We start from the raw sequence: 19,457 nt of genomic DNA, 5'->3' as shown, positions 1-19,457 counted from the left end.
CCAGAATTATTGGTGGCACTTGGGTTCAGAAGATCTTATAAAATTAGCCTGGCAGGAAATCCGGCCAGACTGCTTTACCTGGTGGCAGTGAATCTAACGCGCAAAGAATTTCTCCCAGACTAATCGGAGCATCCAACATATCCCGATCCTCAGAAGACAATTGATCCAGTTTCACCTCCTCGAGGTATCTCTTAATTTCACCCTGAAGCCCAGAATTGTCTCCCACATCTTCTGAATATAGCTTCTGGTAAAATTTCTGAAAAGAAGTAAGAATTGCACCTGAGTCCGACACTAAGCCGATATCTGGATCTAAAATACCTGTAATCCGAGTTTGAGCTTCTTTTTCTCTGATCCGCACAGCTAGCATGTGTCCCACCCTTTCATTACTCTCATACAACTTAGACCACCAGGCTAAATATCTGTCCGTGGATTTAGCAAATAAGATCTCCGTTATAGCAGATTTCGCAATTAAGATTCCTGTTTGAGCCATTTCGACATCCCCCATCCGATATTACCTTAACCAAATTAATCTCAGCTTTCATCAGCACTTCGTACAATTCCTTTAGCTTATTTCTCTCTTTCTTCTGAACCTCCCAGCCAAACTGCGTGGTCTCACCCCCTGATACCCGCTTTTAGGGTGTCCCAAACATTCTGAATACTAGTACTTCCCAAGTTCTCATTTACAAATCTAGTGATCCACATGGCCGTATGTTCTATATATACATTATCACTCAGCAGCACCCTGTTAAAAGTCCAGCTGGTTACTTGTTTCTGACATGTAATATTCACTTCCAGTTCCAAAGGGTTATGATCAGACATAACCCTGGGAAACTTAGTAATTTTACTGCCCTGCACCAGACATTAAGAAATAAAAAAGAATCCAATCTTGAGTGTGATTTGTGCAGGGCAGAAAAAAAAGTAAACCCTGGATCATAGCCCTCTGTCAATGCCCACATATCTACCAGCCAGTGCAGCTCCCTCAATTGGCTTAGAGACCTAAAAACTTTCGGTTTACGCCCCCGATATATTATTTCCGGGTGATTGGATATTGCACAGCTGAGGTTAATATTGAAATCACCACACAATATGACCGGTGCTGGCCAGCCCACCAGTTCTACTCTCAGGCAATTGTACAATTCAGGGTCGTCTCGTTCCGTTCCATAAACAGATCAAAGAGTAAACATGCTGCTATCATTTGAGCATCATGTAATTCCCCATCTACCGTATTCATTGGAGATGGAACGGGTAAAGCTTGCTATACCCTGACGGGCAAAAATAGCCACACCTTTTGTCTTGACCTCCTGCTTGGTCCACAAAATTAATTGAAACCCACCCAGCTCCATATTTTACTTCTGCTGGCTTCAATATGCATCTCTTGGAGGCATATAATATCTGCCTTCAAGATCTGAATACCTTCCTTACCCCTACGTCGTTTAGCAGGGTCGTTTAGTCCACAGATATTAACAGTGGCTATCCTAACACATCCCATTATATATAGTAAGCAGACCTGAATGACCAAGAGCCCAGAGCATCAGAAAGAAAACACACTTCTAAACACCCTAAAAAGAATATCACATGAAGTCCCCTTTGCCCTGAATGGAATCCCCCACCCGCCCAACGCACCCACACCCCTCACTAAGCTGTTTTCTTGGCGTCCAGTCGGGCTTTTTCAAATATCGCGTGCCGCAATAAGAATTTCCCAAAGAATATTAAAATTGCTCGTTGTTTTGGATTGGGGCCTGGGTTGCTTTTTGCCATTAGTGGGAATCTGTGCATACGCTGGATCTCTGCATCCCAATTCCAGTGTGATAGTTCTGGAAAAGCTGATTTGAAGAGTTTTAACACAAAACCACAAATATCACTCTCCTCGGCTTGCTCTTTGATGCCCAGCAGACGCAGGTTGTTCCTCCGCTGTCTGTTTTTGCATTCTTCCAGTTTCCACAGAATATCCATCATCCTGGCATCATTAGCTGATGTTTTTTGCTCAGTGCTCTCCAGACCAGCCTCCAATCCCACTACCTGTTCCTCCAGGGCCGTAGTTCTTGCCAATACCTCTGTGGAAGCTTTAGTTGTTTTACGGATAGCGCCCTGGTTTTTTTTAGTCGCAAGTTGCTCTCTTTTATGCTCCTGATGAGCTTCTAGTAGCATTGCCTTAAGAGTTGCGTAGATTAAGGTGATTGAGGGAACCGGCTCATTCTCTCTCTCAGAAGCACAGACATTTTCCTCCTGAAATCCAGGACCTGTCCCCCCCCTCAGCTTCCAGGTTGGGGGTAGAATAATCCCATTGGGGATGTATGTTGGTAACAGAATGCGAGCTCTCATGCCGTGAGCCAGCTTGACTTGTCTTCCTAGTGTGATTTGTAACCCTCGTAAAAGTATCTGCAGTCGTAGGGGGACTGTCACTGTCACCCCCTGAGGCATCTATGTCCGTATTATCCGGTTCACTGGCAATGTTTAAATCAGATTCTTCAGCCATTGAGAAAAAGTTCTCTCCATCCGGAGTGCCAGACACCATATCCCCCAATTCTAATGGCTCACCAATCACCTTATTGAGAATAGCAATCTCACCTGGCTCCCCCTCCTGTTCTCCCCTTACAGGAGATCCTTCTAGCTCCCCCACTTGAATGTCAGCGACTTCCAAGATATTATGCGCAATGACCGTTTCTCTAATGCCAAAAGAGTCCTGTGTACCTACCCCATTCGACTCTGATACAGTGTTGCCTAGTTTACTGGTAACAGCAGTAGCAACCGTTACAGTGGTAGAGACAGAACCTGTACTTCTCAATTGAATTGGTGTTCTTTCTGACAGTGGTTTAGGCAGGTTGCTCTGTTTCCCACTTACCAGCTTGCCTGAGAACATCCCCGGTTTTGTCGGGGTCTTTCTTCTTACGTCAGGAAGATGCCGTTCACTGTCGGGAGTCCCGCTCTTACTCCCATCCTTCTCCACCGCCTTCTCACCGTCTCCCTGTGCAGGGGTGGGGACTGCTTCGTGGGCAGTTTCTTAGACACCACACTCGCTTTCGTGCTGGTAACTCCCTCCTTTGGAGCCACTTTCCGTGGCGCCATCCTACTCCATGCGTTCTCTCCCAGCAGCTTGCCGGCTATCCATGCCCGCCAGATACCCAGGTACGTCCTACTTTGTGGAACCCGGACGGAGTTCCGTCACACGCTGCCAAAAATCACTTAATTCTTGGGAGATAATCATCCGGGGGGTTTTGAAATCCTGCTCACCGCGAAGGGTCAGGCTCGGCAAGGCATAAGCACCACGTAATACCGCTCAGTAAGCATAGCGGTCGGGGAGTGACACCCGCACAGATCACATAGCCGCCATCTTGCCTTCAGTAGCAAGCCATCGGAAAAATAACTTTCAAAAGCAGAGTTTGTGATTCCTGGAAGCCAAATACGGTAACCAGTTATGGTGTCCTGAATCTGCCAAGTGGGTGTAGGTGACATTCTTACTAGGCTTGTGTTGTAGGGATGCCAGAAGGCAATACATTCACTTCTAACTCCAGGAAGAATGTTTTGCTGCAAATAATGACCACATAGCTGGGATGAGTAATTGGGAAGGGACAGGAGATAGTACCTGTCCAAGTGCACTAATCTTGCAGTCTGAAACGAGTGGGAGAGATTTGTGCTTCCACACTTCTTTGAACCCACTGCCAACCACACACTGAATGATATGTTTGTTGGGAAGAGTGGAGTGGAATAAGATAGAAAACAAAAACACCATATATGGCCACTCTCTGTTGTCACACAGCTGGACGTTGTTTTAGTAATTTTATCAACCTTGCTACAGCACCCAATTTCTAAAATTACATGCCTTTAAATAATCTCTGTATCTCCAACGCTCTAAGGATTGATGAAACTGAGGAGCACACAGTAAGACACATTGCTGCACTGTGTGAAAGGGCAGGAATGCACAGTATTTAACATTATACGGCACCCTCCTGTCCTTCTGTCCTTTCCTAGCACTAGCACACTTTTGGGTGCCTAGTGCCAACGGAAGGCACCCTTGCGTCATGTTGCAAGGATGGCTGGTTTGCAGGAAGTATTGTGTTAGTGCAGGAAGGGACAAATTCCTGCACAAAATTAATCTTGAGAGGCATTTTCCTCTATGTGTGCTGAAGAATGCATCACACGTAGAAAGAGGAATAAATTAGGAAAAATAAAGATAGATATTTCTTCTTGTTAAGCCTCACCTGGGCAGGCGTAGTATTTTGATGCATTCCCAGGTCTACTACTTCTGGTAAATCTGAGAGTGCACCAAAATCTATGGGTGTATGCGTGAGAACACCCACGCTCCAACGATGGAACACCCCCACTGCTGCAGAGTAATTCAAAGCAGTGATTTGTGCTGCCTTGTATTACTCAAGATTTATCAAACCATACAGGGCCACACAGGTGGCCTTGCAAGGCTTGATATCTCACTTAGGTTTTCCATCACCCTTGCACCCCTTTGCACGGCACAAGAACGACACACAACCTTGATAAATATACCCGTGTGTCGTTCTACAGCAAACTCACAATGGCCATTCATTAAACAAATGCAAATAGTCTACAGGTCTGTTATTCATTTTGCACTATATCTACTTCCGTGTTATATGAACAAGCTTTGTGATTCATATTATGTTCCAAGTGACAGGTTCATAAACTGCAACTTAATACATGTGTATAAGTTCCCCTGACAGAGAGTAAACACATTAACACCCTTTGCCAATACCTTTATAGCACCTGAGTTTCATAGGACAGGGTAATAAAGTCTTAGAAACAAAATACGCACAATACTGAAGTTCAAAAATCTTTAAGGTTGACTTCTGAAATAGTATTTGTAATAGAAGCCTAAATTCTTAAACAGTTTCCTAAAATACTTCAGTCTTTCACTTACTTTCAAGGATAACAAGCCTTGAAAATGCAATAGGTCTCGCCTTTGATTAAGTTAAAGCCATTGGCTAATGGTATTGTATTCTAGCTTTGCATTATTTAGTGTATATTTGTGACATGTGCATATATTTGCATATATGTGCTCTCCCCTCGCTCCTTTCTTCTGCCTCATGCTATTGTAATACTCACTATACAAAATGAACACACATACTATTCTTCCATTAATTCACCTCCCAAATCTGAAACACTGCTCTTTTCCTACTAACTCTATGCTTTGAACTACTACACAGTATAACAAAATAATTCTAACTGCATAGAACTACAACATATCACAAATATACACTAAATGATGCAAAGCTAGAATACAATACAATACCATTAGCAAAGCAAATGGCTTTAACTTAATCAAAGGCGAGATCTATTGCATTTCCAATAGTTCAAGCCTTTGTGTCTTTAGAAGTGTTTAGCTATGCAGCATATTTTCATGGGTGTTGTGCCGCCAGAAATTGAAGAGCTGTACAATTATTTCACACTGGGTCATGCAGTCTCATTCAGCAATACATGCTATAAAATAGCAACAATTTTGTGGAGTAGGTGCTATACACTTTAAATAATTGAGTGTCCTATTAAAGTGGTAAGTACTTCACATTTCACTTAAGATAGAAAAATAACATAGTGTTTAATTATTGAAAGTAGTAACGCTGAAAGCAGGTACAAACCTGCAAAAATAAAAGTAATGTGTTGTATAGCAAAATTATAACAAATATGTAGGATGAAGGGACTGATGGCAGTAGGGCACGTGTAGAGCAGGGCACAACACCACTGGATCTGAGCACCGTGGCCTGCACACGAGCCCGAAACCACCAGTCCTGTATGCAGCACCTTCGCAGTGATGCTTGCATCCATAAGCGTATTGCCTAGTTGAAAAAAAGCCATATATTCCTGCCGTTCTTTGGACACGTCCATGCAATTGGTGGCATCCTGTAGATGCGTGCTACCTTAAGATCCATGCTTGTGTGAAATAGAACCTAAAGGGTAAGAAATACTTTAATAGTGCACTAAAAGCCCCCGGATTCCTGAAAAATCATCCGCAAGGAGAACGTGTGCAGCGATGCAAGACAAACTATGGAATTTTAAAAATGAATAAGTCACTTGCTTTAGTGTTCAGATTATTTATTTTAAAAAGTACAAAACGCTATGCAAATGTTGCACTCTAACTTTAAGTGTATTATTCACGTAAATTGCAATTGGTAGAATAATAAAAGAGCGATCATAAATAGTGTTTTGTGTCCTTTTTCCACCAAATGGTTTAAGGGATTTTCACATCAACAATAAATAAATATATAGCTGCCATAACAGCAGAGCGAAACAAAAACAAACAAAAATCTTTGGTAGTACATACAAATGGCTAGCTTGAAGTGTTCATGCTTCTATGCTAGTTTAGCTGTAGTGCAAGTGTTGGGATCTTTGTGTTGAAGTAAACCAAAGACTGCTAAGGCAGAGAGACATGACACAAGTTTATTTTAAATGAAAGTAGACCTCAGGTGATGTTTTTAAAAGAAGCAAGCACATGTACGACACTGTTATGTGAACATTACAAGTTTGTGTGTGCCGCTAATAACACTGAAGTATTGTGGCAGCACATGCACACATATTTTAATTAGACATAATTTATTAAAATAGAACGGAGAGTGAATAAAATGCAAAAGCAGATGGGATATGCAGTATGTCTTTGCTAAATCCGGACGTTCTTTGATATTTTCCGTTGCTGTATTTGTGTTGAAGTTACCAGACCCACCCCCGTAGTCCAGCCACTCGCTAGCTCATTTAAAGATAAATCCACGCAGCTCACAACATCTCACCTCACAAGTTTCTGCAAAGCTCACAGAAGCTGATAATTTTGCTTTGTGGAGAGTGTGGAATGCGGGCAGTAGTCAGTAGTCATTTCTTTATTTGATCAAGTTAAAAATGATCATAAAAGTACAAATAAATACATCATCATAAAATTGTACAAGTTTTTGTTTGTAAAAATTACAGATATTTCGACAATGATTCTAGAATAAAGACATAAATGCATTAACATCTTTAAAAAAAGAAACCATTTCATATACATGTGATCCTCTTCCTCATACAGACCCATAAGAATGACGATGAGTAGCAAACCAAAGGGTCAGGTAATGATTTTAAAAAGTAGAGTGTAACCCAACACTGCTTAAAATGCCCTTTCTTTAAAGTTGGTTTAAAGTAATCATTTCTTTCATTCTTATATAGCCTGCAGAATAAAACGAAATGCAATTCGGTTTGGGATGACAGATTATCACAAGGGCACGCGCTAAGCTCAGAATGATTATATGTATTTTCCGGATAACCTAGCATAAGAGGGATCAAGTTAGTGCGGAACCTGAGTAATATGAATCTGTGCTGGGTCCTATTTACATTCACTAAAAAGGAGAACCACCCTTTCTGTTAATGGTGGATTGAGGCTGTATATACGAACGGTGTGTTTCTCTTTTTGCTGTTCTCTACGCTTGTACTCAGGCATTAACAGGAACGTGTTGGCAACCTTCTGTTTGGAGACCTTCTTACAGGTCATTGGATCTTTAAATAATTCATGAAGGCCAATCTCCCTTAGCACTGTCTCTACATAACTAAGCCACCTAGACCTTTTCCACTTAACCATGGTTAAGCAGCTCCTTATTATTGATTGAGTAAGTGGCACTGTATCTCTCCTCCAAATCGAGTGCCAAAGGTGGAGTGGGGCTAGTTGTATGTAATCTGAAATATAGGGCATATCTAGTTCCGTATGTAGGATACTATTTGCAATCGATGAAGGGAGGCCCACTATAGATTTAAAAAATGTATTTTCAATCATTTGTGGTGTGTTGGTGCCACCACACCCCAAACGCCGGCTCCATAGATCGCTGCTGACTTTACTCTTGCCTGGTAGATGTTTTTATTGGTAATAGGGGTTTAGCACCCAGTTTTCTAGCAAAGGATTTTACAGCAGTAATACCCCTCTCCATCACCATCTTTCTTCCTTCAATCAATTTAGCCCATGTCAGGTCTTTATCGAAATGAATCCCCAAATAGGGGAAATAGTCCACTACCTCCATTTTATCCGCTTCTGCATGGAAATGTGGGATTTTTTCTCTTTTTGTTGTCCCGGCTGCTATTATGAAAGCCATTGTTTGGTTCGCTTTCAAATAAAGTGAGTCCATGAATGCGGGCAGTGTACACTGTCATCGGGGAACATCGTCCGTGAAGCTTGGCCGTACACAAAAATAGAATTAGGAAACAAAAGCATGGCACGCCCTGTATTTGTATGGGAGGATGGGAGCGGTGACGGGCGCAGAGCCACTATTTTAAAATAAAGTTACCAGACCCACCCCCGTAGTCCAGCCACCAGCTGCTCTTGTAAAGATAAATCCACGCAGCTCACAAAATCTCACCTCTCACAAGTTCCTGCAGAGCTCACACAAGCCGATAATTTTGCTTTCTGGAGAGCGCGGAATGCGGGCAATGTACACAGTGATCAGGGAACATTCACAAAAACACTCAGAGACATAGGGTCCTAGGGAAATTTTGAGACCAGCCCGAGTTCACATCCCGTGAAGACTCGGAAGAAGTCTCGAGGTACGGACGGAGTAGAGCGGGGCCTCAATATCCTGAGTGTGGTCCAGCCCCCCATCAATTGATGTAATCTACATCCCTTGATGTGGAGGAACAGACTGTGTATTCTTTCACTGTATCACAGCAAGTATTTCCACTGTTTTGTTTATTTTCAAATTAAACACACAAATAAATGCAGTAGCAATTATAAGAACAGAGGCCCTGAAGAAAGCCTAAGGGAAGTAGAGCCCGTTTGGCTGAAACATGTTGGCCCCTTTATGGCAGTTATTTGTTTAAGCTGCAGTTTGCACTGTTCTGTTTTTAATGAAGGGGTGTGTCCCCGTCTTTAATAAAAATATTCTTTATTAGGACACATCATCTTATTTTAACCCACTTTTTTATGCACTGCGTGTTTCTTTCTATTGTTCCAATGGGCAAATGAAAACTAATTGCCCCTTGGATTTTTCTTAGTGATTTTTTGGTTGGGTTCTAGCCTTTGCGCATACAGGCGTGGTGTCCTCTATGATCAAGTGGTTCACCATTCCTTTAAGATGGTTGACCAAATGATAGAACTGATCACTTGGAATAGTTGATGGTTATCCAGATTGAGTATATAACTGATCCCAACCACGTTATCACTAATAAGTTGTTGGTTCCTGATGTGAGTTTCCTTAAATTTAGCATTTCTCGTACTATACATAGATACACTCTACCATTGGGAGATGTGTTTGGTCTTTTCATCTAGATTAGGCTTTTAGACCCCCGGTTTGTTGTGTTGTTTTATCAGGGAACATTGCCAGTGAAGTACGGCCGTACACGAAAATAGAATCAACAAGCAAAAGCATGGCGCGCCCTGTATTTGTGTGGGAGAGCGGAAGCAGTGACGGATGCAGAGCCACCATATTAAAATCGTACATGAAAATAGAATCAACAAGCAAAAGCACAGCGTGCCCTGTATTTGTAGTAGTAAATGCACCCCAAACGCAATACACATGCAATAGTAAAAAAAAAAACCGCCGAAAGTAAATATAATACCCATCTCACGCTGCCAGTAAAACATTCAGTCCGGGTGGGGGGGGTCAAAAGAGGACCCGGTGGCAAACAGGAGGGACTAAAAACCCTCCGGTACAGTCAACAAACTATGTTCAGCATAATCACTGATGAAATCCGACGCACGCCAATGAAAATTACAGGCGGAGCAGAGACACGACTTCGAACGAGCAGCGCATGCGCGCTACAATGCCAGGCGAGACCTAAAACATTTTTTGTGAATGGTCAACAGTGTATACGGATTGCCTAGCAAGGGCATTCTGAACCATTCAGAGCTCTTACTTGCCAACTTCAAATTTGTGGCGAATGTTTGAAATTCTCAGGAGTCCTGTGGCTTCATGGGAGAAGTAGCTTCTGTGCTGGAACTCTTGCATTTCATCTAATGTGTCCACTTAAGAAGTGAAGCCTCTTATTGAGGAGCCTACACAGTGCCAGTTTTTCTGGCATTTGAATGCATACACATTCCGTCAGTACACAATATCGCACTTCTGTGCGCTTCGCGAATGAGGAGGTATGTATAGGAAATGGATCATGACAATATCAAAAACTACAGCAATATTCCCCATTCATAACCAGTTAACACACAGTTCAATTAACAGAAGCCTTATCTTTAAGGTGGTGTCTCAGAAATGTGTCTGCTACTGCAGCAGTGGATAAAAATATCACCTCGCCTCTCTGGCCTCCTGTTCTCAGCCTCAGGGACACAAAAGGCTGAATAAAAACTCCATCATGCGTGATAGATCTAGCTACCCAGTTAGGAGTGGACTAAACAGGTTTCCTTGTGAGCCCTGGATGGAGGAAGCCCTGCACTTAATGAGCTAAAGGCTAGGAGCTGCAGGAAACCAGAGAGAGAACCCTCAAGAAATTGGGACTTTTGATTACAGCAAGGAACAGTGCGAAAGAGGTCTGTCGCATCCTTGCACTAGGAAGTAGTAGTGTACTAGCGTGGGAGATAACTGACCGATCTTACATACAGACAGATAGTAAATTTGCATTGTTGTTTTATTTTTTTTTCAGACGAGAAAGACGTCACATGGCCATTTTTGAGGAATCCACATAGACCAACAACTACTTTTTAAACCACAAAGTTCCTGTGAGCTTTTAACATTTCCTCAAAATTTCACATCTCCTGTTCCTTTGATCTATCTTTAACCAGGTTTGAGTCATTTTGCTCATTATTTATTTTCTGATTTCATTTACAATAGTGTGAGAACTTTATGGCGATGTTTGGAATTGCATGAACGGATCACAAATGATTCTGGCAAACCACCAATGTTTTGTACTACAGCTACCAGGAATTAAGCAGAGTATCTTTGAATGTAGTTCAGTTCTAACAAGATACTTTTATTCAATTGGCAGGGTCATCCACCCCAACTTATGATCCACTTTCTAATATCCCAAGATGTCAGTATCTCATTTTAATCTAAGTCACTAAAATACAACTTTCTCCCAGTGGCAGAATCTGCCTCACAGGCCAATGCATTACCATGTCACAACAAGGATGGCCATTCTAGTTACAAAGATGGGTGCAATATGCCAATGATGACCATCGTTAGATCAGTGATGGATAACATAATACAAATAATTCCCACTGTATGACAACAGTGACCATTGTTATACCAGGAATGGACTGTATAACTCCAAGGATGCCCACAAGAATTGCAATCAGTATGGCAAAAGACCACTACTGTACCAGTGGTGGATGCAGTTTGCTCACCGATGCTCACAATACATCAAAGGAGGACACCATTTTGCCAGAGATAACTATGATTAGGTCAAGAATGCTCAAAATACATCAAGCTATGTCAAGAACATCTACCATCATGGAAAGGATTTTGGCACTTTGCCAAGAATCATCTTCATATGCAATGGGAGCTACTAGATCTAGAAGTCAGAGGGTGCACTAGAAGAAACAAGTTACTTACCTGTACACTGGTTTTCCAGTATGTAGATCTTTTATAGATTCACATGCTTGAATCTTCCCTGTCGTCAAGGTGGAAGTCCCACAGTAATAAAGGCAATGCTGCTTAAGCATTAAACTCCATTGAAAAAAACAGTAGATCTAGGGTTGGAAACCCCCAAAACTGGTTTACGGTTGAGCTCCCACTTGTGACACTGATTGATGCCCTGCTGAGGTAGACGGCCCACTTGTTTTGGACTTCTGGTACATGCTCCATCTTTAATGAGATCCCGTTGGCTATCAGCCACTCTCATAATTGTGCTTCGGCTGAGAGGGTCTGAGATCTCACCCCCTCCCCATGTTTTAAGAGATAAAATATGCTGCTGGTATTGTCCGTTAGGATGAGAACCGACAGTCCCCAGATCCTTGGAAGGAAGACTTGAAGACTGAGAAAAACTGCCTTTAACTCCAGAAGATTTACGTGACATAATGCTTCCTGTCTGAGCCACTTGCTGTGAATCTATAAATCATGTAGGTAAGCTTCTCCATCCTTCCTTGAAGGCGTCAGATGTCATCACCACTTGTGGTATTGCAAGGAGGAAATAGAGATCCTGAGAGATGTTGCTTTTGACCATCCACCAGAGCATTGCCAAGGAAATTTCCGAAGTTATCAAAATGATGTCAATAGAGCCCCAAGATTGAGCCCACTGCACACCGAGCTGCTCCGGAAGAGGTCTTACGCATAGGCGGCACCTGGGGATTAACAGGATGCAGGATGAAGACATCCCTAGCATGGATTTGTATGCCCTTACAGAAACGCACCTTTTTGAAGACAATAATTGCGTTATTTTCTGAAGGTGTGAAATCCTTTCTTCTGTGGGAAAGGCCTTGGAAATCCTATCCAGGTTTGCTCCTAGAAATGCTGGTGACCTGTAGGAGACCAGAGAAGTTGTAGACAGGCTTCTGTGTATTTTTGGATATCTGGAAGGATGGAGCTTTGATTAACCAATAGTCCAGGTAGTGGACCAGACTGTCGGAGAAACACTGGCACCATGCACTTGGTGAACACCCTGGGTGCTGACTTCAACCCAAAGGGGAGCACCTTGAGTCGATAATGCTACCCTGCCACCTAGAAACAGAGAAACCTTTGGTGCTTGGATGTATGAGGATGTGCAAATATGCATCCAGATGACGAGGGAGGATAGTCTCCTATATCCATGAGTAATAGAATCTCCTGGGGAGAGAGCATTCTGAAGGACTGCTTTTAATGAACTTATTTGATAACCTGAGGTCCATAATTTGCCTCCACTTTCATGTCTTGTTCTTGATCAGAAAGAAGTGAGCGTAAAAACATATATTGTGCTAATCGCTTGGTACCTTAGATTGCTTGTTTGGAGAGGAGTAATTGGATTTCTTTTTTGAGAACAGGAAGATAACGATGGGACGTCTTCCACAAAGGGAAACGTGGAGGCTGTTAACCCCTTGGGCGCGGCCGCGATTCTGCGCGGCACATTCCGATCGCAGGTGCGGTCATGACGGCCGGGAGCCGTCGTCAGCACACAAGCACTGTGTGCCATGACGGCTACCGGCCGTCATCAGCATAGAAGGGGTTAAACAAATTCCAGGGTGTGATCTAGCTGGAATACCTCTATCACCCATTTGTTGAAAGATATGAGCTTCGATGGATTGAAGAATTTGGATAACACTGGACTTAGCTTATGTGGGACTGCAGTGACAGGGTCCGGTGATCCCAGATTGTCTCCTGTTGGCATCCTGAAACTTCCCTCCTTCTGGTTGACATCAGCGCCTGAAACCCTAGAATAAGAGGGCGTTGTGTTTGGTCGGTAAGCCTGAGGTGAATATTGTGATTGAAACCCCTTTTAGGAATTGGGCTGAAAATGCTGCTTCAATTGCAGGTAGGCGAGATATTGGCCTCTACCCCTGCCCCGAAAAGACGGAAACCTCCTCTGCTGCAAGCTCCTCAGCAATCTTGCCGTGTCAGTATTGGATTTGATAGACTGTAGTGTATCATGAAAGTGTTTACCAAAAAGGCATTTTCTGTTGAACAGCATATCCAGCACTTTGGCTTGTACTTCTGGCAGGAATGTGGTCGCTTTAAGCCAACCTTGGCGTTTCAAAACCACCAAATATCCATGGCCACATCGATAATCTCAGAAGCCATTTCACCTTCCGACAGGATGTTGTTTGTTTCTTTATTCTTGTCCTCAAGGAGACATTCCAAAGGGGATGAGATGTCAGACCACATCTGCTGGTCGCATCTCCCCATGATAGCCATAGCATTGGAGGCTCTGATGGAAATAGCCACGAGCACAGAGAATTTCTTGCTTATATTGTCGAGCTGGCGACCTTCTTTATCCAGTGGTGCCTGTGTATGGCGAGGAAGGATTCTTCGCTCTGCTCTGTGTGGCCTGTATGATGACTGAATAAGTTCGAGGACGGCCAATGAGAACACTTGGGGAACTCACAGGCACTTTGTACTTTTTTGTTGAGATTTGGCATGACAGCCAGAATAAACACTGGTGTCTTAATTAATTTGAGACTTTCCTGTCATAACAAAATCCACAATAGGGATAGCATGAGTGATGCGTTGTATTCCAGCCTTAAAATCATATAGGAAGCGCTCAGTTTGTTAAGCAGGCATAGGAAGATTGAAGCGATTCGAAACTCGATCATGGTTGTGAAACCCACCGATATCCGCAGGCAGTAAATCGGCTACTGGTGGAGTAGGAGAGGGTGGCATTAGCACGACGTATTCATCCCATTCATCATGAGCATCAGGATCTGTTTGGAGCTCACACTTTTCCAATTGTAGGAGGTGGTATAATGTTATCTTTTTTGCAGTATAGGCACGCTTTGCGGAGCAGGAATGGCAATCGGGATTTCCTACCTAGGTGGAGGCCGCTGAGCAGAGTTGGCAACCGGGAAGTTTTTGCAGTAATCATTTAGCATCAAAGGAAAGTCTATAACTAAAGACTTTGGAACATTGATGGAACGTTCTTGGATTTGACAGTGCTCATCCTCTTGGTCTTTGTAAGGGTAATGTTCCTGGAAGATATCCAAGTGCTGAGCGTAGGTAGGGATGACCCATATCAGAGGCATAGTGGCCTTCAAGGTATGCTGATAGATCATCCTCCGCCTCATCTTCCTCTCACTCCTGACATTTGACTCTTATTGTGAAGGGCTGTATGCATGGCCGAATTGACCCTCCTCCTCCTCCAATTCCTGAAAAGCCATGAGGTACGCTGGGGGCAATGGAGAAAACCTGAAGCAGAAATTGAGTGGTGCCTTTTGATAGAGAAGTGTAACATCTTTGTCCCTCATCGACGGGTCCGCCGACAGCAACGCCGATGATGTGGTGTGAAGAGGAATCTGAGTCGGAGCAGATGGGAGTGCAACATTCGACATTCGAACAGAGGCCCTGAAGAAAGCCTAAGGGAAGTAGAGCCCGTTTGGCTGAAACATGTTGGCCCCTTTATGGCAGTTATTTGTTTAAGCTGCAGTTTGCACTGTTCTGTTTTTAATGAAGGGGTGTGTCCCCGTCTTTAATAAAAATATTCTTTATTAGGACACATCGTCTTATTTTAACCCACTTTTTTATGCACTGCGTGTTTCTTTCTATTGTTCCAATGGGCAAATGAAAACTAATTGCCCCTTGGATTTTTCTTAGTGATTTTTTGGTTGGGTTCTAGCCTTTGCGCATACAGGCGTGGTGTCCTCTATGATCAAGTGGTTCACCATTCCTTTAAGATGGTTGACCAAATGATAGAACTGATCACTTGGAATAGTTGATGGTTATCGTGATTGAGTATATAACTGATCCCAACCACGTTATCACTAATAAGTTGTTGGTTCCTGATGTGAGTTTCCTTAAATTTAGCATTTCGCGTAGTATACATAGATACACTCTACCATTGGGAGATGTGTTTGGTCTTTTCATCTAGATTAGGCTTTTAGACCCCCGGCTTGTTGTGTTGTTTTATTAGGGAACATTGCCAGTGAAGTACGGCCGTACACGAAAATAGAATCAACAAGCAAAAGCATGGCGCGCCCTGTATTTGTGTGGGAGAGCGGAAGCAGTGACGGGCGCAGAGCCACCATATTAAAATCGTACATGAAAATAGAATCAACAAGCAAAAGCAGAGCGCGCCCTGTATTTGTAGTAGTAAATGCACCCCAAACGCAATACACATGCAACAGTAAAAAAAAAAACGCCGAAAGTAAATATAATACCCATCTCACGCTGCCAGTAAAACATTCAGTCCGGGTGGGCGGGGTCAAAAGAGGACCCGGTGGCAAACAGGAGGGACTAAAAACCCTCCGGTACAGTCAACAAACTATGTTCAGCATAATCACTGATGAAAACCGACGCACGCCAATGAAAATTACAGGCGGAGCAGAGACACGACTTCGAACGAGCAGCGCATGCGCGCTACAATGCCAGGCGAGACCTAAAAATTTTTTTGTGAATGGTCAACAGTGTATGCGGATTGCCTAGCAAGGGCATTCTGAACCATTCAGAGCTCATACTTGCCAACTTCAAATTTGTGGCGAATGTTTGAAATTCTCAGGAGTCCTGTGGCTTCATGGGAGAAGTAGCTTCTGTGCTGGAACTCTTGCATTTCATCTAATGTGTCCATTGAAGAAGTGAAGCCTCTTATTGAGGAGCCTACACACTGCCAGTTTTTCTGGCATTTGAATGCATACACATTCCGTCAGTACACAATATCGCACTTCTGTGCGCTTCGTGAATGAGGAGGTATGTATAGGAAATGGATCATGACAATATCAAAAACTACAGCAATATTCCCCATTCATAACCAGTTAACACACAGTTCAATTAACAGAAGCCTTATCTTTAAGGTGGTGTCTCAGAAATGTGTTTGCTACTGCAGCAGTGGATAAAAAAATCACCTCACCTCTCTGGCCTCCTGTTCTCAGCCTCAGGGACACAAAAGGCTGAATAAAAACTCCATCATGCGTGATAGATCTAGCTTCCCAGTTAGGAGTGGACTACACAGGTTTCCTTGTGAGCCCTGGATGGAGGAAGCTCTGCACTTAATGAGCTAAAGGCTAGGAGCTGCAGGAAACCAGAGAGAACCCTCAAGAAATTGGGACTTTTGATTACAGCAAAGAACAGTGCGAAAGAGGTCTGTCGCATCCTTGCACTAGGAAGTAGTAGTGTACTAGCGTGGGAGATAACTGACCGATCTTACATACAGACAGATAGTAAATTTGCATTGTTATTTTGTTTTTTTGTCAGACGGGAAAGACGTCACATGGCCATTTTTGAGGAATCCACATAGACCAACAACTACTTTTTAAACCACAAAGTTCCTGTGAGCTTTTAACATTTCCTCAAAATTTCACATCTCCTGTTCCTTTGATCTATCTTTAACCAGGTTTGTGTCATTTTGCTCATTATTTATTTTCTGATTTCATTTACAATAGTGTGAGAACTTTATGGCGATGTTTGGAATTGCATGAACGGATCACAAATGATTCTGGCAAACCACCAATGTTTTGTACTACAGCTACCAGGAATTAAGCAGAGTATCTTTGAATGTAGTTCAGTTCTAACAAGATACTTTTATTCAATTGGCAGGGTCATCCACCCCAACTTATGATCCACTTTCTAATATCCCAAGATGTCAGTATCTCATTTTAATCTAAGTCACTAAAATACAACTTTCTCCCAGTGGCAGAATCTGCCTCACAGGCCAATGCATTACCATGTCACAACAAGGATGGCCATTCTAGTTACAAAGATGGGTGCAATATGCCAATGATGACCATCGTTAGATTAGTGATGGATAACATCATACAAATAATTCCCACTGTATGACAACAGTGACCATTGTTATACCAGGAATGGACTGTATAACTCCAAGGATGCCCACAAGAATTGCAATCAGTATGGCAAAAGACCACTACTGTACCAGTGGTGGATGCAGTTTGCTCACCGATGCTCACAATACATCAAAGGAGGACACCATTTTGCCAGAGATAACTATGATTAGGTCAAGAATGCTCAAAATACATCAAGCTATGTCAAGAACATCTACCATCATGGAAAGGATTTTGGCACTTTGCCAAGAATCATCTTCATATGCAATGGGAGCTACTAGATCTAGAAGTCAGAGGGTGCACTAGAAGAAACAAGTTACTTACCTGTACACTGGTTTTCCAGTATGAAGATCTTTTATAGATTCACATGCTTGAATCATCCATGTCGTCAAGGTGGAAGTCCCACAGTAATAAAGGCAATGCTGCTTAAGCATTAAACTCCATTGAAAAAAACAGTAGATCTAGGGTTGGAAACCCCCAAAACTGGTTTACGGTTGAGCTCCCACTTGTGACACTGCTTGATGCCCTGCTGAGGTAGACGGCCCACTTGTTTTGGACTTCTGGTACATGCTCCATCTTTAATGAGATCCCGTTGGCTATCAGCCACTTATCATAATTGTGCTTCGGCTGAGAGGGTCTGAGATCTCACCCCCTCCCCATGTTTTAAGAGATAAAATATGCTGCTGGTATTGTCCGTTAGGATGAGAACCGACAGTCCCCAGATCCTTGGAAGGAAGACTCGAAGACTGAGAAAAACTGCCTTTAACTCCAGAAGATTTACGTGACATAATGCTTCCTGTCTGAGCCACTTGCTGTGAATCTATAAATCATGTAGGTAAGCTTCTCCATCCTTCCATGGAGGCGTCAGATGTCATCACCACTTGTGGTATTGCAAGGAGGAAATAGAGATCCTGAGAGATGTTGCTTTTGACCATCCACCAGGGCATTGCCAAGGAAATTTCCGAAGTTATCAAAATGATGTCAATAGAGCCCCAAGATTGAGCCCACTGCACACGAGCTGCTCCGGAAGAGGTCTTACGCATAGGCGGCACCTGGGGATTAACAGGATGCAGGATGACAACATCCCTAGCATGGATTTGTATGCCCTTACAGAAACGCACCTTTTTGAAGACAATAATTGCGTTATTTTCTGAAGGTGTGAAACCCTTTCTTCTGTGGGAAAGGCCTTGGAAATCGTGTCCAGGTTTGCTCCTAGAAATGCTGGTCACCTGTAGGAGACAAGAGAAGTTGTAGGCTTCTGTGTATTTTTGGATATCTGGAAGGATGGAGCTTTGATTAACCAATAGTCCAGGTAGTGGACCAGACTGTCGGAGAAACACTGGCACCATGCACTTGGTGAACACCCTGGGTGCTGACTTCAACCCAAAGGGGAGCACCTTGAGTCGATAATGCTAGCCTGCCACCGAGCAACAGAGAAACCTTTGGTGCTTGGATGTATGAGGATGTGCATATATGCATCCAGAAGACGAGGGAGGATAGTCTCCTATATCCATGAGTAATAGAATCTCCTGGGGAGAGAGCATTCTGAAGGACTGCTTTTAATGAACTTATTTGATAACCTGAGGTCCATAATTTGCCTCCACTTTCATGTCTTGTTCTTGATCAGAAAGAAATGAGCGTAAAAACCTATATTGCGCTAATCGCTTGGTACCTTAGATTGCTTGTTTGGAGAGGAGTAATTGGATTTCTTTTTTGAGAACAGGAAGATAACGATGGGACGTCTTCCACAAAGGGAAACGTGGAGGCTGTTAACCCCTTAGGCGCGGCCGCGATTCAGCGCCTGTGCGGCACATTCCGATCGCAGGTGCCGTCATGACGGCCGGGAGCCGTCATCAGCACACGAGCACTGTGTGCCATGACGGCTCCCGGCCGTCATCAGCATAGAAGGGGTTAAACAAATTCCAGGGTGTGATCTAGCTGGAATACCTCTATCACCCATTTGTTGAAAGATATGAGCTTCGATGGATTGAAGAATTTGGATAACGCTGGACTGAGGTTATGTGGGACTGCAGTGACAGGGTCCGGTGATCCCAGATTGTCTCCTGTTGGCATCCTGAAACTTCCCTCCTTCTGGTTGACATCAGCGCCTGAAACCATAGAATAAGAGGGCGTTGTGTTTGGTCGGTAAGCC

This window comes from Lissotriton helveticus, chromosome 3_1 (genome assembly GCF_964261635.1).
Source record: "Lissotriton helveticus chromosome 3_1, aLisHel1.1, whole genome shotgun sequence".
NCBI lineage: Eukaryota > Metazoa > Chordata > Amphibia > Caudata > Salamandridae > Lissotriton > Lissotriton helveticus.
The sequence above is the reverse complement of the archived record's forward strand: the minus strand, read 5'-3'. Positions refer to the sequence as shown.